Source organism: Hesperophylax consimilis, chromosome 10 (genome assembly GCF_061612785.1).
Source record: "Hesperophylax consimilis isolate HC1 chromosome 10, BYU_Hcon_1.0, whole genome shotgun sequence".
Taxonomy (NCBI): domain Eukaryota; kingdom Metazoa; phylum Arthropoda; class Insecta; order Trichoptera; family Limnephilidae; genus Hesperophylax; species Hesperophylax consimilis.
In genome coordinates this window covers 20,620,106-20,644,722 of record NC_142845.1, presented here as the reverse complement: position 1 = coordinate 20,644,722, position 24,617 = coordinate 20,620,106, and the positions used below count along the sequence as shown (strand labels likewise).

The 24,617-nt window shown below is 32.7% G+C and overlaps 1 protein-coding gene and 1 long non-coding RNA gene across 2 annotated transcripts in view; one reads left to right on the top strand and one right to left on the bottom strand.

The window, feature by feature from the left end:
- Positions 1-24,617, top strand: part of Camta (Calmodulin-binding transcription activator) — a 547,021-nt gene that overhangs the window by 258,308 nt on the left and 264,096 nt on the right. The window lies entirely within an intron of this gene.
- On the bottom strand, positions 9,964-14,354 carry LOC149420442 (uncharacterized). The gene is made up of 3 exons (XR_016302706.1): positions 14,243-14,354; positions 13,535-13,714; positions 9,964-13,387 (listed from the first exon to the last, which is right to left on the bottom strand). It is a non-coding gene; the product is annotated as an uncharacterized LOC149420442 (long non-coding RNA).

The window sequence follows — 24,617 nt, the reverse complement described above, 5'->3', positions numbered from 1 at the left end:
CAGTGCTGAAACTGTATGATTGTAGGTAGTCAACAGTATCGATGTTGTGTGCTTTGTTTCCTTTCAAAATGTCAATTTTACTGCCTTCATTCAAATTAACACGTCTATTTTAAGAGTGTTTTATGTCTAGGAAGGAATGCAGTTTTACGTATTTTAAATGTCTTCCAAAATATCAAATATTCTATATCATCAAATATACATTGATAAATGTGGGTATTTTGAACATTTTTGATCACATGTTTTATGTTGTTATTTTATAAATAACACTGTCCTAGCAATCTTCTAATCTCTAAGGTCATTGGGTATTTGAACAGGTTGAATTTAAATATTGATAGATCATTCTTTACACAGACAGAAACTAGGTACAACCATAATATCGCATAGCTTATTTATACAAGTGTCGTCATTTTTTCTTTGAAAAATTAAATTGAGTTTTTTAAACAACTTGAGAAAATCTAGTCAACCCAATAGTAAAAAAGCATTCCAGATATTTATCAAAAATACTAATTTCGGTTCTTCAGTGAACTCTAGAACTCCGATTTGCTTTAAATTTAAGTGTCAATTTCAAAATTGGAACCAATTGTTATTTTGATAAAAGCTATAAATCGATAAATATATAATATTTTTTTACTACATTCGTTTTGTATAAATTTCTTTAACCTACTTAAAGAACCTACCTATATAATAATACATTATTTTACCAGAAAATTATTTTTAGAGTGAATTACATAGCTGTGTATTTCTTTTATTTAAAATTCTTAGGGTTAATCTTGACAAGTAAAGTCGGATTTCGTAAATTTTCAAGAGTGTGCACTTTTACATTTTCCAAAATGAGTTATTTACCAACCAACATACGTGATTTTTAAGGGTCTGCGCTATTATCTAATATTTCCCTTGTTTTAAAAATGACCAAGTCGTGATATAAACCTTACAATCTCCCTGTTGTTTATAATATATTTAGCACCCTCCCTTCCCAGCGCCATCAATCACCAGAGATCTGAAAAGTACCCCCACCAGATACAGCTTCATTCTACACCCTACAGCCTAGCGCACAGTACCTACACGTACAGCCTCCATCTGATTTCATCCCCTAACTTATTCTTATTGTTTGTTATTGTAATACAACCAGAGTTGGAGTTACCCAACGTATAAAGTACACTATTGTGTTACGGAATTATTACGTATAGCAATATTTATTTTATTGTTACAAGCAGCTGGATTATATTATATGATTCGAAGATGTTATTATTTGTCGTTTTGCTATCTCTGTTTGTATAAATGTTCTACTTGGTAAATATTTAATTTAGTATATTGCCCACTGAAGAAATACACCGATAGTGTTGTGTTGTGGGCGTTTTCGTGTACCCAAACCAAGCTAAATCATTATTTTGATTTTGAATTTCTTTCTTGAGTAGATAAGTCAATATTATTGACCTTCTTTTTCTTCTTAAGTATGGTGGGTGGGGTCAAAGGGGAACATCTAGGTTAGTGAGCCAGTCTTGGGTCTCAGGCGTCGCCCTGTGGATCTCATCTATCCCGCTGGGGAATGAATGCAGCGGGACTTTTCGACAACATGTTCGGTGGTCTGCACCGTACCGCATTCACACATTGCTCACATTTTAAGTCCCCATCTGTACATCTTATGGACACAGCAGCTGTGGGAGGACCTTATCCTATCGATGGCGGTGTTTACGAAGTAGTGAGAATCCAGGCTGTCTCTCAGTGGGGTCGTGCACGAGATGGGCACTTCTCACGTCGGCCGATTGTCACTCAAGTTTCCATCTGTCATCTGGAGTGAAAGGTATTCGTAGGAGCTTCTCTCCTTCCACCCAGAAAGGTTTTCGGGACATCATTTTATTGACCCGTCTGTAGCCTTGGAGTCTTATGTAAACTGGTGATATCAGTTTTCTCTTGTTCCTTTTATGTGAACACGTTTACTAAATCGTGATTAGCAATTTTTTATATTTCTCTTGGGAAATATTTTATTATTTAGACCATATTATGCTGTCTCACAAACAAAAACTTAACGATAAGAAATCTTGTCTCGAACGACGGGCAATCCAAGATTCCCTAAGTTTCATCTACGGTTTATGATTTTTATTAGCTTTCAAAAATAAATTATTCATTTCATTTTCTTCATCCCTTAACTCGGGGTAGGTATAACAGCTTACTACCCAAAAAGCGCGACTTCCACCGCAGGATTTTAATTATGAATTCTCGGAGAAACCGCTGTAGTAGTTTTCTGGGCCTCTCGGAAGAGGGGATGGTCCTAATGGGCCATTTCAAGTTTCAGAAGATGTTTTCGTGATGAAAAGCCTTTGTTTTGAAGTCATTTAGCACTCTCATAACATACTCCATTCGGCTCTATGTATTTCTTATGTGCCATTACAACAGAACCAACTTAGCACCCGACTTAATCCTTGGTGTCGAATTACCTATACGTGTGCTCTGTTAATCACATACAAAAGTCGAAATAAAGGTGACAGAAAGCATTCACTTCAAAAGTAAAAAAGGAGTTTGATTATTATGATAATTCCAAAATGTATATGCGTTATAATTTATACCAGCAATAAACTTTTATTTCGTTTGATGATGGCTTTAATTGAAATATTCGTTTTAGAAATATTCTAAAATCGAATCGTGTATCGAATAATCAATCGACCCGTTACTGACAACGACAACAATACTATTTATTATTGGATGTCGATATTTGCGTCCTTTGTTTCCTAACTAATAAGTTATACAATCTGAAAACAATCTTCCAAGTAATCATTTCGGTCGTATCGTATCTTTCATAAACCAATTCGAATAAATATGACTAGACTTCGATATGAAAATCACGATTATTCCAATCCAGTACATTTCTTCAAGCTATTTGGACAAAATGGAGTGAATTAATTTGTGTTTACAAATTTTTGAACATGATGAGTAGGTAATTATTCAAATCTGGTCATAGAAAAAAGGTCAAATTACAAAACATGTCGATTATAAAAGATCAAAAATCAGTTCTGGACTCTAAAGACGGATTTTTCACAGAATTTAAACAATAATTCATTAAATTTCAAAGCTAAATTTCAACATTTAAAGCTAAAGTTATGTGAAAATTCTATCCATATTCTGTTATAATTATTTGTTCTGTTTTTTTATAGTTTTTGGATAGTATCAGAACTTGAATATTAATTTACTGCCCGTGTAGAATTGTTTTAGGTAATTAACAAATGGTTAAAGTTTATTGTAAGATGTATTCAAAATAGACTTGAATGAATAAATCCAGTAAAACAAAAAAATATCTTGCCTTCTTTGCACCCATGACCTACTTTTTTTAGTAATGCTTTTGCAGATAACATTTTTAAAAGCTAGCAATCTTCCCTTTAGACAAAATGGTTTTAATTCCGCCTTTTATATATCGTTCAAGACAGGAATAAAAGATAAATTCAGTTTTTCAATAATGTTTTTTTTTATTACGGATGATTTAAATAATTTAATATTAAATTTTATAATATTATTCGTATGCTTCGTTTTAGAGTTTAATAATGCTTTTAAAATCTGTAATTCAAAAAAAGTTTGTGTAAACCATTTTCGAGTATACTTTTCCTCCACAAAAAGTTAATTTTTTAATAAATTAGCTTAGTAAAGGATTTAATCGTTTCATTTCTAAAATTAAAAGTGATAGCCTTAACCAGCCAGATATATCTAAAAACAACATCGTGTAAATGAGTGTGTATTCGTGTTTTGGCATTTATGTTTAAGAAGAAATCATTAACACTGAAAATATGTAGGTTTTACAATGGGTTATTTCAGTATTCTTCCATTAGAAGTTTTTTTATGTGAAACCGCACAAGGGTCCCAACTGCTCCCGTTTGCAGCCAGGGAGACTATGGTATCCTCATTTAGGCTACGTTGTAAAGCTGAAGGTAGTGGAGATCGGATGAAAGAAGGTGTAGAAGTACCTGGATGAGCATATTTGGTCAACAAACATGGCCATAGCCATTTTAAGCAACTTTTCAATTCTGAATGGTAGTCTTACACCAGGGCGATACTGAGAGTGTCTTCCACTCTGAAACGTGCCTCAAATATACTATATATTATTGTAAATAAGTAAAAATGAAATAACACAAATCAATCAACATTAACTTGCGGTTAATTAATTAAATAAATTAATAAATTATAATTAACTTGTCGGTACTTTAAGCTTAACCCTTCGACCACGGAGGCCGTCATAATTGCTAAAAAATAAAAATAAAAACAGTTTATCTACAAACAAGTACTGCTGTGAAAGAATGCGAAACAACTGTCACGTGGTATAATAATTATGCAGCAGAACTTGTTCATAAATAAACTTTTTTTGTTATAAAATGAATAATAATATTATTTAATGTACTTATAAAGATTTAGAATGTGTAAAGATTTTTCTTCATTTTATGTTTGGTCCTTATTGAAAAGTAATGGAAACGTCTTAAAAGTTAAGAGGAGCAAATTGTATTCATTTAAGATAAGGATAAGAGGAGAATTAAACTCGTGGGATGAACTAACTATGGAGTCGAGACCACGTGGCGGAGTTTCTGGCAGAAAGCTTAGATTATCTGATTATCCGAAGAAAAGAAAACCAACGAGAATATCCGATCACGAGGTTGAACAAGTCTCAAAACATTTTTATTTTTTATGCTGGAATAACCTAATTAGTTTTAATATAAACGACTCTCAAACGAACGATGTGAAACAGCAAAGACAGAGAAAGATTCAGTCGCATCTAGAAATTGAACCCACGACCTCTTCCTTTTCCGGAGAAATGTTGTGATTTCTGAGCTAATTCGACCATATTAATTTACGTTATTTTGATATGTATCGTACTCCGATTGAGCGCTGCCAACATTTTCATTTTCTTAAAACTGAAATATTTATCATTTTAAACAATATTAACGACTCTCAAACGAACGATGTGAATTATAAAAAAGATTTAAAAGAAACAGTCCACTTATTAGTAATCTTCATTTTAAATATGCGCAGACCCGTGAAAATCATGGAAAAGTCTGAATTATTGACACATCTGTTCAAAAAGACACTTAATGCAAAAAATATCCGATTTCATTGAACCATTGTTACAATCACTCGCATACCCAGAATCGAAATCAGTATGTTTTTAAAATATTTTTGTTTTTGTTTATTTGAATACCGCACAAGAGTCCCAACTGCTCTCGACCGTCTGGAGCCAGTCAGACTATGGCATCTCCAACTGGGGTAGGACGTAAGGCTGAAGGTAGCGGGGGAGGGGAAGGAAATGGAGAAGAGGAAGGTGAAGCAGTATCTATTCAGATTTGGTCACCAAACACGGCCAAAGCCATTTTAAGCAATGTTTCATTTCTGAATGGTGGTCTTACACTAGGGCGATACTGAGAGTTTATTCCTCTCTAGAATGTGCATTATATTATTTTATTTTTACAGTATATTATTTTTAATGAGGAATTGTGAAAATAACAGAAATTAATCAAATAAAATTTACACGTCGGGATTTGAACCCGCGACCTCCAAGTTCCTAGTCGAGAGCCTTACCCTTCGGCTTCGATAATATCTACGAATATTTTTTTCTTGTTAAATAGATGTGAAATAATAAATATAATAAGTAATGATTTAATATATTAAAAAATTATATTTTATTTAAAAATTTTTTTAGTCTTTGTTTGTTTCACGTCTTTTGTTTGAGAGTCGTTAATACGGTCTTCAATGATTATATATTACCTAATTTTTAGAGGTAGTTTATTCTCTTTTGGGAACAAGTATACCGCAGAAAATATCCAACTGCCTTGGGACGGTGGAACTGTGGCTTCCCCAACTTTGGAATATGTGAGACTAAAAAAGTCGGGGAGGAGAAGCAAAAGAGGAAGGTTGGTTAGTGCCGGGCTATTGAGATCTAACCACTTAACCTAATAAAAATCATTTCAAGCATCCAACCAAAATATGACGGGATTCTGAATGAGGGTGAATTCTGATTCGGGTGTGTCACCAAGTATTATTTTTATTTACATTAAATTATTGTAAATTAAAGTCCACTTTTGTTGGTTTTGAACCATCTATGTTATCTTATGTTAACTAAATATTTTCAGCCTTACTTAAAAACGTTGTGTAAAAAATATTATGCGGCGCGTAAGGTCAGAACAGTATAAACTTGACTTATTACAATTGCGTTTGTTTTGGTTAAAACGGTCTTAAACCAGGCTCGAGGCCAGCTTTATCTCACGAACGTTGAATTGGCTTGCAGTTATCTAATTAGTAAGACGGAATATGTGTACATTTTTGATACTCTTCTTTTAACCATTCCAGAAACACTATTATCATAGAATCGCGTCTGACTTCAGGATCGAGCATTGAAGACCATTGGAGAAAGATACTTGCTCCCACAATCTTAGATCCGTTGGATTCCCGTGCTTCTCTGCTTTAACTTAATTTCATTTTTAATTATTTAATCTGTTTTTATTTATTTTATTTATGTTACTCTATGTAAATATTATTTGTACTTATCTCATCTATGGGATGTGTGGGATTGCACTAACCTCCCCACATCCTGGAATAAAGAATTTATTATTATTATTATTATTTTAAATTTTACACAGCTTATAAACAACCATTAACATTAATAGGGGAATATGTATGTATTATGAAAAAGAAAAACGAATCATTATTTTTTTTAAAGATAATTCAATGTTTACAAGACATTTTTTTATGAATGGTACAAAGGATAACAAATAATTATGAGCAATAACACAGGTCTGCAAATTGACATTTTTGAATTTTTTTTTAAATGGTAATGGTTGAATTATATGTATTTCGGTATGCTGAATTCGAGAATGCCATCCATTTTGACCCATCACGTAAGGATTTTCCGCAAAGTGGAAATTAAAATATAGGCAAAACCCGCCTTACACTACTTCTGTAGGGAATGTTCAAAAGAAAAAATCATAAAATTATACAAATTTTAAGTCATAATATATTTTATTTACATCATATGCAATTATAAATCTTTATAAAATATGCTTTTTTTTAGTTTGGAAGCTTCGTTTTGTGCTTTTTCGTTTGTGGGACGTTATATTTTCCCTATGCAGCATCCAGCAGTAGTCGCCCATCATATTTGTATCCCACGACCTTGATACCTTCTCTCCATTTCCTTGATATCTTATCTCACCTTGCTCTTCACTAACTGCACCAAGATTTTAAATCTCGGATCAGGTCATTTAATTCAGCTTGAGAAAATTGTTGAGGTCCACTGGAGTCGCCTACTTGAAACTCGTCACTAGAACTTTCTTCTGATTCACTTTCTGATGATGGCAAATCGTCCAGGCTTTGGGGTTCTTGTGGTGTAGGAATGCCAGGTCCGTGAGGGACTGGGCGGAGTGCTGAATCCATGTTTGGGTAACAAATTTGTTTTTATTTTTTTATTTTTGGTACTATACCCTTGCACATTGCACGAATAAAAATTGCAGTCATCGCTGTGGTTTCGAGGCTCTCTCCCAATATATATGATTCAAAGCTGACTAATTTTATCGTCATGAGTTACTAAATGTTTTGTTTCAGTCTATAAAACTTAATATTATCTTATAATAAGTTGTAAATAATAAAAAATATATATTTCGGCAATAAACCCCGTTTTGCGACATAAGATACGCAATCCCACAGTATTTTGCGTTTTGCGGAAAAACCTTACGTGATGGAATTTTTTTGATAATTTTTCCGAATTCAGCAACCAAAAATATATGGGAATTACTTCTTATTTCAAAGAAAAAAAAACGTTGCAGACCTGTGTAATTATATATAAAATATCCATACAAATTAGATGGCGTCATATGTAGATATAATATATCTCGACGCAATCTAGTGGGAAATTCATCACTAGCAAAGCCTTTCCTACAAATTATTATAAGCAATAATTATTCGCCCGAAATATCCATACAAGTTAGATGGCGTTAAATGTATATATTCTATATCTCGACGTTATCTAGTGAGAAATTCAGCACAAACAATGTCTTTCCTACAAAAATTAAGTTGGTTGTTTACAGGTGAAAATATATAATATGCAACAATTGTTGATTGAATTACTAGTACGTATTGAATTATTTGGCGGGTTGGGAATAAGTCAACTTAGCTTAGAGATTCAGAGCACCTGACCGGCAATCAGAAGGTGCGGGTTCAATTCCCGTCGGCGGCATTTATTTTTACTCGGGAGATATTTTCAATTTGTATGATTATTTCGTGCGAGTAATTATTGCATACAATACTAATAATGATTTGCTTTTTTTATGACCTTGTACTATGGTGTTCTGTAAAATGTTTCTTGGTAGACTGTGTTTGATTGTTTTTTCATCCAAAAATCTATTGCTAAACGTTTTCACGGTATCGCGTGAATATTTTTTTCCCTTATTCTTCTTATTTTTGCAAACCCCTTTCAATGGCACCATCCCTCCGAGGCCTGTGGATATATTTGTTTCGTGGATTCGTATTAAATGAGTTTTCTCTCGACTGTAATCATCATAAACCATCCACTCGCACGTGATCTTGGTCAGAGATATTAAATTCTATGCCACGAAATTAAAGAATGCTCTACCAAATCAAACATGCGAGTTGTTGCATTTGCATTATGATAACGATACTAAAGTTGCAACTTAGAAATATATTTATGAAAATCATATCTTGCTTTGGCTACTGGTACATAATAAGACGATTTTATAAAAATATTTATTCATATTTGAAGAAATAAGGAATCAAGGAATTCTTTTCAAAATTAATAGATTTTCATTAGGGTCCGCCCGAAAGAAAATTCCATGGAAACAGTTTTTAATACAGCAAGAATGTAGTTGAAAAGACGGGGAGAGGAGAGGTGATTCTATTAAACTCTCACTTTAGCCTTCTGTAGTTTTTAGGTTAAAAGGGTAAGCTGCCCCTCGTCGTATTTTAAGGGCACTGGGGCCCTCCCTTATAAACAGGAATGTTAAATATTTGATCCCTTTACTTTCGAAAACCTAAAGGTAAGGGTGTAGACTGGCTGCCTTTCTTTGCTTGCTATTCTCGAGGAAAAGGGTTGTATTATAAGCGAAATGAGTTGAGGTTGAATCCTCATTTCAAAGGAAAAAATAAACCCAAGTTATACATTTACTTAGTAACGAACCTGCTTTTTCGTTGGGTATCAAATAAATGTAAAGCTGAAAAGAAAAATTTAGAAAAATATATAAAACATATGAAAAAAAACTTGGGAAATGGAAACTGATATTTTTTACAAGCCAACTTTGGAAAAAAATTGATATGTTTTATTATAATGATTTGCCATTCTTTAATTATGGGAAGTGTAAGTACTAGAAATTAAATGTTTTGACTTCTTTCTTTAAAAATATGTTGACGGCGATCGGCTTGCGCTTGTACCCATGACTCGTATGGGATGTACATTATACACCACGGTGTTTCATGCAAATTTAGTTGAGTATCGTTTGTAAAGCCTTTGGATGATCATTATGGTATCTTGAAAGGCACAATAAATGAAGTTTTGGGGTTGAATGTCGGCTTTAAGGAAAGCTTTTCAAGAGCTTAAGAACTTTAGACGACACAATTAATATTGTCCTAATAGAGCCTTGGTGCAAGCTTAATCTTTTGTTCGTCTAAAATTCGAAGTAAAATGATTTAAAAAAATTATAATGGTAAATCACTAAACACGCTTACTAAAAAAATCACTTGACAACCGTTAAACGCTTTTTTTCTTGCACATTTGACTGACTGAAAGACTGTTAAAGTTTGATGGTACTAATAAAATAAAAACTTAAATTTTTTGAATCCGTTTATTCAACAGATAAACAACCCTGTTTGGCTGTTTTATGTCCGTTTCTATTTTACTTTTCAATCAGTAAGGTTTTGACATACACGGTCGTGTATCAAATAAATTGAATTTTCATCATGTTTTTTAAGAAAGGCTAAGGGCGAGTTGTTTCGGAAAAAATCACGTGTGAGAAAGTCATCACAACGTCAATCCACTCAATTTTCCATAAATTGGGTTGTTTCATCGTCCGTCAAGAGAAAATTCAACGAAATATTCATGAAAATGTGATCAGCCGAAATCGGCCGGTTAACGCGATCCGCCATTTTGAAAAAGATTGACGCATGCGCGAACGTCACAATTGCGGTCTGACATATCGTATGTGCCAATTACTGGTGATAACGACCCTCACTATTTTGGCAAATAACGCAAAGAAAACCCAACGATTAAAATTTACGAAGTTGAAGGTTTTGTGGGAAGAAGTTTAGATACCTTTTCTACATAAAACATTGTCGAAATTCGTTTTTATATCGTTGGTTTCCGTGATTTAAAATGACGAAAAAACTGGTAAAACTATTGAAAAACTACAAGTTTGTTTCTTTTGTCGACCAACATAGTAGCCAGGTGGCCTGGAGATACCCATCTTTTTAATAGTAGCAGCATCAAAGTAAGGTTGGAATGCGGTGAGTTTGGAGATGAAGTGATTGTTGGAGATGGTGGTTATGGAATAAAGCCATATTTACTAACACCCTTAAGGAATTCCGTTTCTCGAGAACAACATTTATATAAAGAAAGTCAGATCAGGACCAGAAATGTTGTTGAAAGAACTTTTGGAGTTGTTAAAAGATGGCTTCCAGTCCTTTCTTCATAAATTAAAATGCAGGTAGGTACAAGGGATCATTGTAACAAGATCAACCACCTGTATTCATAGACCCCTTGGACGAGGTTAACGATGTACTGGTGCAAGCACCAATCTTTAACAGGGGAGATGACCACGTTCGTCAAACCCTCATTAACTCATATTTTGCCAGATTGATGGACTAATAAATAGTAAAATACTACCCAGCACAAAAAGCCCTATCTTACCTCCTTCTGTACCATTAGGCCTATCGTCCCACGTGTCGGTAAGGAATCCACATAAGCCGAGTGCTGTAAAACCCTGCAATGCAAGAGAGGTTCCACAGTAGACCGCCTTATAAACTGTTTTCTTACTTTACTTCTCTGTGCAGAACTCGGTTTATATTGATTCTTTACCAACCCATGGGGCGACACTTTCTGTAACATCTTCCGCCTGGAGACTCGAACACATGTGTACAATCTCTTGGTACATGAGCGAAGATAATAAAAGTCTTTTGAATTTCAAAACAATAATGTCTTTATTCAAAAATAGCTGTACCCCGCCACGTGTTGCTGTGGCTCAGTCTGTTTTACCTGTCACAGGTGTCATCTAAATAATGTAGGTATGTATATAAAAACACACGCATATTTGAATGCAACATTGTGTCTAAATTTCAAAGCAATCAATGAAGAACTTTCAGAGATTTTCAACAAACGACCATTTACATATATTCAGAGATAGATAGTTAACATGTACAAAATAATTAATGTAACGATAAATCTTCTATTTATTTTATACTTTAATGTTTATAAACTTAGTAAATTACTTTGTTTAATAATAGAGAATACATACTATTAGAAATGTTTTGAACAACTATCTCACATATACATATATTATGTAATATGCATTGGATCATTATTGAATGTGAATAACTTAAGTGTAACTGCATACTCCTACCTAATTTCATAAAATAAATAGAGTACCAAGATGTAGTATATTCTTTTATTTGTATTTTACATAAGTGAGGAACAAAATATATCAAAATAATATAACAAATTAAAATAAAAGAGAAAATAAGTAAGGCACCTAGGTACCTACACTGTAGAAATTGAAAAAAAAAAGATAAATGGACAAATAGAAAAAAAATGAATAAATCGGAAGGTTGCGGGTTCAATTTCCATCAGCGGCATTTATTTTTTCTCAGAGTTTATTTATTTTTAAATATGTATGGGTGTTTCAGACTAATATTTATTGATTATAATAATTTGTTTATATAAATTCAGTTAAAAATAAGAAAATAAAGGTTTAAAATAATGTTTATGGTATTTTCCAATTATGTCCTAAATCCTGTATTAACAATTAGTTAATGTTAATTAAGTATTAATCTTAAGTGTACCGTACCATACCGTCTACAGTACCATACTTATCTACCAGGTAACTATGGTACTGTATATTATCTCCATATATAGTTAGTAATAACATAGATCATTCTAGAAATGTATTACATAGTAAATCACATCAAGGTCGCTGTAGCGACTTGATTAGCGATTGATTAGCGATTGTGATTATTTATTTTTTATTAATGCCCTGAAAAAAGTAAAATTATACCGGTACACTCTCTCGGAAGAAAGAATAATTTACAGCAAAAATACATACTTATACAATGGGAAAGAAACATTTAAGAACATAATATAATGGACTAGTTAATTGTGTGCGAATGCATTCATTCATCTTGTTCTAACAATAATTGACAAACATTAGAAAGAACACAAAAGATTATACGGCCCATAAAGTAAAGGTCACACAGCATTAAAAATATGCATAATATAAAAACCTGGACATGCCATGCATAATATTGCATAAAATGCATTTTTTTTAATTTACAGTTTTAAAAGGAAAGAAAAGAAAAATGCGGTCTTACTGGAGTACCCCGTCGTAAGTACACAATGTACATTTGTTAGTATTATCATGTAATATAATGTAGGTAATTGTGAAGCCAGAAAATACTTCGAATTGTGTACATAAAAAAGAGAAAAATTATTAAAATTAATATTAGTATATTAAAGAATTCACCCAGTAGATAGTGAACAGAGGGGAATAAACTGCTTTCATCTCAGTTTAGTTTTAGCATGACTCCGATATTACTCGTTCTTGTCTCAATAATCCAATTTTTTTTAAACCGGAAATCGGTATGTATAATAGGGGGCACTCCTGTCAAAAGGGTTGGATTTGGATGCTTCAACAACATGAGAATACATTAACTAATAAGATTATTATCTTAAGTAAAGCAACGATAGTGAAATACAAATATTTTGTACTCAAATCTACTAACAGTTTGTTTGAAAACTTGTATTAAGTCAGTCAACAAATTCGTTTACATTTAAATGAGATGAAATTGCTTTTAGGATTGAGGTTTCTGGGGCGCTGCTATCTAAACGGTTGGATTTGGATGCATTAACAACATTAGAATACATTAACCAGATTATCTTAAATGAAGAACTGATATAAAACTAGGAAACATTGTTTGAAACACAAGTTCTTACAAGTAGTTAGTAAACTGCCGTCAACACCATAATAAACCTCAGCTGTGGCGCTAACCAAACTCCCACCTTCTTCCACCACCAGATAGCTCCTGCAGCACCAAAGTGCTGATGTCATCGTCAAACACGCTAGGGAGTCCGTCAATCGAAGTAGCCACTATGTTCCGCATAAAATTTGTGTCCACCGCCAGTCCTCTCATGAATTTCTCTGCTACCGTCCTTGAAGCATTATTAAAAGTCAATTAATAAACATATATACCTGCATGAATTAAACAAAGCATCAGGGCAACCAATTACTAAATATAACAGTTCATTTAACAGCATTATGGCGTTAAGATTAATACCAATTAAGAAATATATTCCAACCTGCCTTGCCCGACGCTTCATATTTTCAAACTGAGCTCGGAGCTGTTTGACAGAATCCATCGCCATTGAAATCGGATATAAGAGTAAGCCATGTCGCCTCTCATTGTTTGAAGATGACTGCGTCGGTCTTTTTATTGGTGAGAATATGGCTATACTTCCTCACCAACATGGCATCGTTTCCTGAAAACACATTTCATATTTATAAGTAACAAGATCGTACAAGGAATTGCTGATATAAAATTAAATATGCACGGCAAATATTATATTTATTAGGTTCAAAATATATATAGATATTTTATAGTTTCTTATAGATATTTTATTACACATGAAAGCACTATAATATTCCTCGGTAAAGCATTATTAAAGTGTGGCAGAATTCAAAATAATATATAAAAATAAACAAAAAGATTTGCCACCATTCCATGGCAGAACATTCAAAAAATAAAACGCAATGCTTTTAGAAAGTTCATTCTCACAAAGTTCAAGTAATTTTACTAACGATAAGTATATACACGTATCGCAAATGTTTTCATAATGATCGTTTATCTCGTTTAGAAGACGAAATTCCACAAAATATTATCAAGCTTTACATAATGGTTTTAGGAAAATAAAATGCTCACTTACGTATCTATACGGTTCCAAACGTGTATTATTTATTAATAAGGTTCATATTTATTATGGCAATAAGGTATAATTTACAATACTTACAGTAAGTTGGGATCCATTATAAGTTGTCAAAAATTGAGATGCCTAAATGAACAACAAAAAATCACACAAAACAAGCAATCCAACGAAGTGACGGCGCGGCGGGAAAAAGTTTTGACAGATTGTAGATTGATAAAAATACGAGGTGTTGCCAGCGTAAAAATAATTCCTGTCTCGCAAAAAAATTATTCTCTGCAATAATTGCCCGATTCGGCGGGGAACACTGGAACGGATTATTCAAATATAACGGAAGCTTTTTCGGAGTTGAAACAACCCAATTTGTATTTGAATAAAATCGACGTGAAGATTTTTTTACATTTGAATAGAACTCGGGAATCTGAATAATTGTTCAGCTTTTCCGAAACAACTCGCCCTAAGTGTTTATTACTTGGAAATAAATACAGAATAAATTTTGCGTAGAGGTTTGAAAGATGCCAAAGAAGTGCAAGAAAACTGGTAACAAGTTAACTCAAAGCAACCGCTGAAACTATCCCCAAGTAATAAGAAGTATGCTTGTCAATAATGAATTCTGAAATTATTTCCATACTCTTCAACGTATTTTCAATGCTTTCAAAACTTAGTCTTATGGCCAACTTTCAACCGCAAAACTTTATTTGTTGCGATTTTCAACATAACCAAATGACGTTCATCAACACTTGTTGTGAGAAACGGGCAAACTTTTCAACGTCGCGGCGTCAACCCGGTTTCGCTTTTTCGCAAGGTCTATAAAGGCTACTTGTTTATTTATTACAGTACATTTAAAAATCTATATGAAACTTTTGAGCGAGGCGTCTAAAATACTAATGTTGAAAGCGTCACGGGTTCATTTATCTGCTCTTTGTACGTCTTCATCTCCATCTTTGTACGAGCAACATTTTTCGCTCATTATGATGAAAGTTGGCGAAATTTAAATAAAGGCTAGTTATTCCTAATCCGGGTATGGTTGTTTTTTTTAAATATATATTTTTTTTAAATCGAGGATTAATATTTGAACTATAGAATAAATGAATTTCTTCACAGTGTTAAAAATAACGATGCGCTAATGGCAGATAACGCAAGTTCTTTCATGTAACTTTAACTATGCGTTCAGTGTAGTTTTTTCTGTTTCTCGGTTACCACAGTAGGTAGTAAACCCCTTCAATTCTCTATGCCCGTTTCCACGAAGAAGGTTTATATTGCTCCGGGCGACCCCGTTTATGGTATTTAGTGCGATAACACTACGGCATTAAAAGTTATCATGACAGCTGTGAAACCATTGTTTAGAGTTATAGTAATATCACATCGGTTAAACTACCATGAACGATATGAAAATAAAACCTTCAGAAATCTATTTTTCGACCAAAACGGATATTGAACCAATGTAAATCATATCATAAGTTTTTTAACATGACAGCAAAAATCTTCAACAGTAAGCTCTGGCTTATGAATACTACACAACTTTTTATGTCTAAAATGTATGGATATAAGTATTTAATTTCAGTTCTCATTGTCATTTTAACTTCGTATTTTTCAATATTTTTTGGGCCAACTATGAGCAATTTTTAAATCTTTAAAATATTTACCACTCGTATTTGTATCGACGCTCGAGAGCTGTGAAATATCAAAATCACAGGAATTTTTTGTGATACTTAAATTAATCATTACAATCAATTTTAATGATGAAACATCCATAAAATTGAAAAAAATTCAAATAAATAAATGACGGGAATTGAACCTGCAGCATTTTGATTGCCCGTAAGCTGCTCTACCAATTAAGCTATATCGGCTTATTTCAAATTCGCGAAATTTAATTTAATATGTGCTAGTTTTTTTTCATTCAACTATTGGTTATTACATTTTTTCACATGAAAACAAATTTTATTTTGTTGGTGCTAAATCTCTCACTAGGTGGTGTCGAGATACATCTTGTGCTATGCATGAAAAACCCTGTCTTATAAACAGTAGTTTTTAATTAAAAAATAACTTTTGAACAAAAACGGCGCTGTAAAAATCATCCAAATATTATTATTATTACTGATCTAATGCATTATTGTTGCATTTACGGTGAAGAAACTTGAACCCCTTATGAAATTGCATTTAAAATCAGAGCTCGAAAGGGTTTTTCAAAGCCACTGAGAAAATGTTTATCCAGTGAAATTGGAAACGCAATAATCATAATAATATTTTAATAAAGTTAAACAAAGCCACTGAAGGCGGCCCGGCGAGCGGTGGGCGGTGAGCGGCTAGTCTTGATTCCAATCAACGTCCACCACAGAATTTAAAGTGATTTTACAGAATCAAATCGCGGCGGCTGGCAATAATTGTGTTTATTTTATTTTGAACGGATATTAACATGAAGGTAGAATCAAAATTGCTGGTATTGAATTTAATGCGTGCTTTATGTACCCGAATTACAGTTGATATAAACTAGTATTTATTTGAAATAAGGTCTACCAGCCGGCTTTAACCGGTTACTTAACAGAATTATTTGTTGAACAATTTGATAATACAATGTTTTAAAGATTTTAAATATTTTTTAGAAATCTTATTAGTTTTGTAGATACTCCCAGAATCGCCCTAGTAAAAGACTACCATCGAAATGGCTTCAGCCATATTTAGTTACCAGAACTGAATAGCCATGTAGGTACTTCTTAACCTTCCTCCACCCCTCTCATTCCCTCTCTGCTTCAGCCTCATAGCCTATTTCACATGAGACCGCCAATACAGGCTTCGGATTCTTCCCCGGTGCAAAACTAACCTAACAATGCTGTTTCCCATAAGAAGAATTACTAGATAAACTACCTGCGTCGCAGTAAATATGGGTATTTTCCACATGTCCTTCAACAACTTTAAGCACCTACATATTACCCTTATTTGTTCTACGTTATTTAAGCTTACTAGGTACATTTTTTGTAATTTTTGATCGCTTTTGCAATGTTTTGGTTTTTGTACTTATTGCAAAAAAAAAAAATATAAATATATATATAAATTAAATTCCCTGTTTTGTGATCCCATTGTCCCTCTGACAGTTGCCGATTATCGTTCGTGAGTTTTTGATGCTTCACAAAACAAATGTTTTCTTTGTCAAAATACATTAATGTAAATAGATAACTATTGAGTACTTTAAAGTACGAGTACGTAGGATTGAAATCCCAGAGTATTCAACACAGCACAAATCTAACTTCTGCTGTCCAACTACTAATTAAACTAACTGGAAGTTGGGGTCTACCTTTGTAGTTATATCTAATTAACAAGGGTTGGGAGGAGCTTTGCATGTGTTGGTGTGAATATAATTAGCCCCCATTAAGCGATACACGTGTACGCTCGAACAGCACATCGCAAGGAGCAATGTACCTAGGTGGTCTGAAATTACCACGTGTCAATCAATTATTATTGGAAATATATTCTGCATATCACCCTGCGATGGAAATTCAATTTGGCGTGGCCCAATAAGCCCAATAAGGGATGGTGATGATTTAACGATGCTCAAATGTTTTTTTGTATTGAAATTTAAATTAAATTTCTTTGCTGAATTCAAAATCATCCATTAAACAGCAAACAGCTAATATTTATATATGATTTTACAAAGCCAAAAATATTACTGTTTTAGTTATTTTTCCGTATTGCGCTTACTCCTTCTTTAGAAAGCGTTTTGGACAGCATTACAGTGTCCATCATCGTAGCAGATGTCCTAATATTTTGTTTTTTCAGCTTTATATTATTATGACGGCTTGGATCTGATGTTTCGGAATTAATTAATTTGTTATTTTTATAAGCAATAATTGTTCGCCTGAAACACTCATCCACATTGAAAAAATCTCCTGATAAAAAATACATGACGCCAACGGGACTCGAACCCGTGTCCATTCGATTTCCGGTCGAAAGCTCTGACCACTGAGCTATGGGGGCTTATTTCTTACCCGAGAAAATATTCAATATATGCTAGTGTTTCATTCAATATTTGACAAGTCCAAGTATTTCACCTAAAAAAAATGTATACAATTTGTATCAACGCCATCTAGTGAGAGATTTAGCACTTACAATGCCTTTCTCATATAAAAATAAAGTTGGTTGTTCTCAGGTGAAAAAAATGTAAAAAGCAGTAATTGTTGAATGAAACACTAGCATATATTGAATATTTTCTCGGGTAAGAAATAAGCCCCCATAGCTCAGTGGTCAGAGCTTTCGACCGGAAATCGAATGGACACATGGTTCGAGTCCCGTTGGCGTCATGTATTTTTTATCAGGAGATTTTTTCAATGTGGATGAGTGTTTCAGGCGAACAATTATTGCTTATAAAAATAATTGTTATCCTTTGTGCTATGCATAAATAAAATCTTGTCTTTAAAACATTAATTTATCAAAAAAAAAAAAAAATAATTTGTTCTTTGGTTTCTATCGGCAACTTAAAAGAAGTTTTTGGCATAAATTTGTTTTTAGACATTGAACAGAAAATCGTAATCGTGAATAGGTGTGTTCTATTTCGGTTTAAAAAAAACTGATGTAGTCAATTTACGAAGAATTTTGGACTTCTAGGTCATAATACAACAGACCAATAAAATTAATTTTCTGTTAAAAAATGAATTTCTACATTTTTTGTTTGATCATTTTCATCGGATGATATGATTCCTTTTTTAATTCGGGCACACAGACACGCCAACAACACATTTCTATCGGTTTTATGTAATACAATAACAGCAATCAAATTGTATTTCAAACAAACAAATCATTCATTCGGGTAACAAAGACACGTTCTCAACTTCATCTAATGAGTTAAGTGACACTCTCAATTCTTTTGTTATGCTTTTAAAACGTACACTTTTTGAAGATAAATATTAAGAGTAGAATATTAGAAAAAAATTGCTTTTTCAATTCATTCATCCAATTTTATCCAAGTTTGATCTTTACATCTTGAATTGCCCGCGGGTGGTCCGACCCGGCTCGACTTGTATTTAATTTGAACTTTTTGTTTTGACTTATCGAAAATTCTTGGCCCGGCCGCTTGCCAGCGAATTTCTTTTATTTCCCTTGTATCTTCTGGCAGGTCCTGACGCTGCGAGAAATATAAACAAGAGATAAATGCATTTAGGAAGGCTTTCTTGATAAATCAATGTTTTCATTTGTGCAAGTTACCACGTATGCATATTTTTTTGGTAAATACATGGTTTATTCCTAAAGCAAAATTGGAAAGTTTTTTTTTTCTTATAAATTCTTCACTATTTTTTCTAATAGGTATGGACTACGTTTCACTATTGGCTGTCTTCCATTTGCTCGCAATGTATATTATGAGCTATCTTGTTTTCCTTCCAGTGTTCTTTATTGTTGTATCTCCAGAGTTTTTCACAAATTCTCTTAATCAATAAAACTTCGGCTTCAACAAAACACTTGGACTTTTAGTGTGATAGATTGACAATGGCTCTGATATTTTAATTAGCAAGCGGTTGGAACAATCTGGGCCCTGACCTTGAGATTCTCACCTTATATATTATCCTTTTATTCTCGACAGCTAACGCCGTCTATGGGTAACCTAATAGATTAATCTAGTGTTATCTATGGGTGAGTTCCTACACTAATATCAAGGATATTACATTTATGTTAAGCCTTTTTTGTTATTTTAATATAACCATTGATCCATTTCTGTTTCGTTCTTCTTGTTGGTGGTATTATTTTATATCGCATTTTATAACCATATTTAAAACACTCAATAGGTATCTGAAACTTAATATTTCTTTCATGTGAAATTCATTTAGATTAGAAAAAGTTTACTGTGGATTTTCAAACCTTTTGTGGTTATGATGGCAAATGAAACAAAAAATACAGTTTTTTTCATATTAATGTATTTGAATTTATACGTTTTGGTAAATTCAATCAGTTTACGGAGGAATAAAACTTGTAAACGGAGCTTAAACATTCAAGAGACGTATTTTTATGACACAGAAGTATGTAATAGTAACTAAAGCAAGGAAAAAGGCAATTTCAAACGGTAACAACAATTATCTTTAATGGTAGATGGGTTATATTCATTGGTAGTAAAGTCGATTTATCATGCATTAGTAATGATTCCAGGGTACGCAATTAAATAATTTCCTTTGCGTTTCTGAGTAATTAAATACCCAATAATGCAGGTTCCTGTGTCATGCAATCTACTCGTGCATACAAACGAGTATCTGAATGATTTAGTTTTTTAAGTGATTTGAAATTTAATAGTTCATTCAGTTTTTTTAGTGATGTGGATCTTCATTTTAAATACTTTTTGTATCCCAAGTGTTTGGAACGTGCTAAGTCAGCACAAAGCCAAGATACAACTTATTATAATAGGCGTAATCTTCCCTGCCAAAAAACTAATATCGGCCTAACTAATCATAGTAGCACTATATCACATTTTTATTATGAAGCAAAAATAATGCGTTCTTATATTTTCAAGTCCAATATTTTATATTACTATGAAAAGGTATGCCCACCTATCGAACAGTTAAATACTTTATAATGTTGTCGTTTTTCTAAATTAAGTATTTATCCTACTTTGTTACCTATTTAAAATCAATGTATGGAATTTGACTCGCCTAGGTTATAAAACCTAAACCATAAATCAAATAACCTTAAAAAGTAAGCCACATCGACGCATATTTCAAATATAGAATAAAAATAATCGTCTGGAAACGAACTTTACCGCTTGCCTAGATTCGAACAGATTATTTTAAAAGTATATATATCTCTTTACTTATATATTACTTCCAATTTTCAAAATGTTGCATATTCCTGCATAGATACGTACGCAAAAGTGAATTATATTGTGTAATTATCAATCTAACCATTTTAAATATAGACGTCCTGTCCCCTCTCCTCATTTGACACTATATTTTCATACCATTAAAGTTGAATTCATTATTATTCCCCAAAGTTGTTTGATCTCCGGCTTCGCCCGGGTAAGTGGCTATAGTATCCACATTTTCCACGTCACTCCCCGGCCCTCCCGGGAGGAAACACTCTTCACACCCTCGTAATTTAAAATGGCTACGTGTCCGCCATATAAACCACAGATTTAATTTTAAAATGTTCCCAACTCCCACGCTCGTGTCTCAGTCTCCGACCAATTATTATGAATTTATACAACATTCTTAAAACAATCTAGAAAAATAATAATAACTAGCAGTTAAAAACCCGCTCCGCGGGTTTTTTTCTGCTAGGCCCTGCGGGCGGCTCTTGGTTGGGCTTCGCCCATTTTAAGTGATATTAACAACAGTTACGTTTAATAGATAGATATTAGAACATTCACAGAGAGAGGGTGAGTATATATATTGTTAAAACACGGAACAGGAAGGAGTTAATTAATAATAACATGCTAAATTTACGCATAATAAGAATGACAGTTGTTTGAATAAATGAAATTTTACGTATTTGTGATGGATTATTTCAAATGAAACACTATTATTGACTACTATTATTGTCTACAACTGATATTAACTGTTATCGTACCTAATATAATTAGCTCATAGGAGACTTGCAGTGCTTGAATATGTGTTACAACCGTCAATGTCTATAAGTTGAATCAATATCGTTTAGTTTGTCACAATTAAAGATAGTTTTAACAAAGTTGACTTAAATGATAGATTATTACATATTGATTAATTGTACCCGTGTTTATGAATAAAAGGAGGGTAATTGTGCGATGACATTAGCAGTCGGTTTAATTAAAAGGTGTTAATTTTACTCCAACTCGTGGTAATTCTTTACCTACAACTGTTACTGTATCTAATAAAGTTTAAAGCTAGATTATATATACACCTTCATCAGGAGAGTAAAAACCTACATATAAAGGTAGATTATTACAATATAGCGCCCCTGAGGTGATATCTCACAAAAGCGGCGCTATGCAAATTGTCCAATAAATAAATAAATATAATGTTTACATTTTATTGTGTATACACCGAAGTCAAAAATTAAATAAAGATTGCAATTGGGAAAGAAGAAGTGGAAGGAGGGGGGGGGGGGGGTAAGAGTAGGCTGGGTTTATAATAATTAGGAATTACAATATCGTTAGACGGGAAAGACCAGTTGAGTGGGAAAATATTTAAAAGAGAGTTTATAAAAAAATTCTTGTTAATTATATCTGCTTTTATATTAATATGTTTCCTCATTTCTAAAATTTCAAAATTATTTATAGTGAAGTATTTTAAGACCTGAAAAAAAACAAATAGCATATAACCATAAAACAATATATTCATAAGACAAATAGCATTTAATAACGGTTATTCTAATAAATTGATAGTTGAAATACTAAATAAAAAAATTAAACACATTCTCTTCAAACGGTCTTTCTAAAGATAGAAATAAACAATGGCGTAGAATTCTGTGTGTGGATAACGATACTTCTAAAATTATATATATAAACAATCCTGGTACCATTCAACTGGCGTTTTACACTAATAACAATGAAGAAATATATTCTTAATAATAAAGATAGCAAAATTCAAACAAAAAATCAGGAGTTTAAAAACTCAATTGAGATGATTGTTATTTCTTTTACAAAGGTAGAACCAATAGAAACTTTGAAGTCAGAACTAAAGAATATCGCAGGGCTATAAATGGAAATAGTGAATCTGAGTTTGCAAATAATCTTTTGAATAATGATCACACTTTCGATAAAAATTCAGGTCTTAAAATACTTCACTCAGGATATAAAGCATCGTAAATAAATAATTTTGAAATTTTAGAAATTATAAAACATGCCAATATAAAATCAGATATAATTAATAAGAAAAAAAATATAAATAATAATGATAAATGCCATTATAAAGTGATAAGCTTCCAGAAGAAATCTTCTTATAAAACGCTTGTTAATGGTAAGTAGTCAAATATTGTGAGCTGCATATTTAAATATTCGCGCCAGGCATTTGGTTCGTTTTTAAACCGCCAGAGGTACGCTCTGTCGGCCATCTTGAAGAAACGCGTGAATTTTTATAAACGTCAAACATAATCACGTAACTGTGAAGAATTTTCATTGTAATGTAATTAATCCAATGGATTATGAACTTTCTAAAACATATTTTCTTCGATATTATCCAAAAATTATATCAGCAGAAACGATGCTTTTGAAGAAATCTCGTATTATTATGAGGCGATCCTATTTTAGTATGGAATCGTGTCTTAATATTCAAGTTACCCGAAACAGACAATTTTAATTTGACCAATCAGAGGGCCTACATCGTCCAGACGCTGGGACAATAATACTATCAGATACGATGAGCACGTTGAATATTACACCAAAATGGTATGAAGAATTTAAAAAGATGTTTACTTTTTAAATGGCTTGTTTTTGTGTGAAATTCCAATAAATTTTCCTGTCTTCAATTATTTTTAATATTATGGGGTGTTTTTTTCTCAATATACAATTTTTTTTTTATTAAATAAAGGTAAAACAAATGGATTTAGCATCGGAACTATGAGCCTTAACGTTAACTATGGTAAGTATCAATGATTTGCTGAAAATGTATGTAGGTGCTAGTATTATATATATATTAAAATATATACATTCAATATTATAAAAAAAATAACCATTAACCTTTGGAAGTGCCCGGAAGGGCACTGAGGGAAAGATCCCTCACAAAATCTTAAAAATCTATCTAATGTGTTGAAGTGGAAAATAACCCAAGGAAAAGACGTCGGTTTGGTGGGGAATACGGGGAAACAGTGTCACTTACCAATAAAATTGTAATATTAGTAACTAGCGGGTAAAAACCCGCTGAAAACTTCAACGATTACTTTTGTAAATAACAGAGGGCGCCACTTCCGTTTACAAAAATACTAAACTGTGCAGTCATTATGATAATAATAATATCAATAATTAATTAGTAATGATATTTTTGCAGTAATAATTATTATTTTAGGTTTAACTTGTTTCTAACTTCCCAAGTAACTGATTTATTAAAAACCTTCATTGTTAAGTTGACGAATATCTACCCTTGTATCAGGGCGGGCCCTATGCGGGGCAATTGGAGCAGTCCGTTCCGGGCGACGAATTGCCAAGGCGCTAATGCGCTGATGATAACTAACACCTAACAGTCTTAATACCTTTGCCTTATCTCACCCTTATAATTATTTTTCACTAAAATGGCGCTACACAAAGATGAAAACATCCGAATATTATTGATTACACATATCTTGGCGTCTACTGGTTTTGAAAAGAACCGCCTACATTGAATATATAGCGTAAATCTAGAAGTCGGGATTTATTTCAGTGCAAAAAAACTTGTACAAACTACTATTTGTATTCCTCATTGCCCAGAATACTTATAGAGGAAATAATTATACCAGTGTCAGAGTCAGTGGAAATCTTTAATTTATGTCTTAACAAATACAAAAAAATTTACTGAGACAGTTTAGTTATGTATGGTAAATT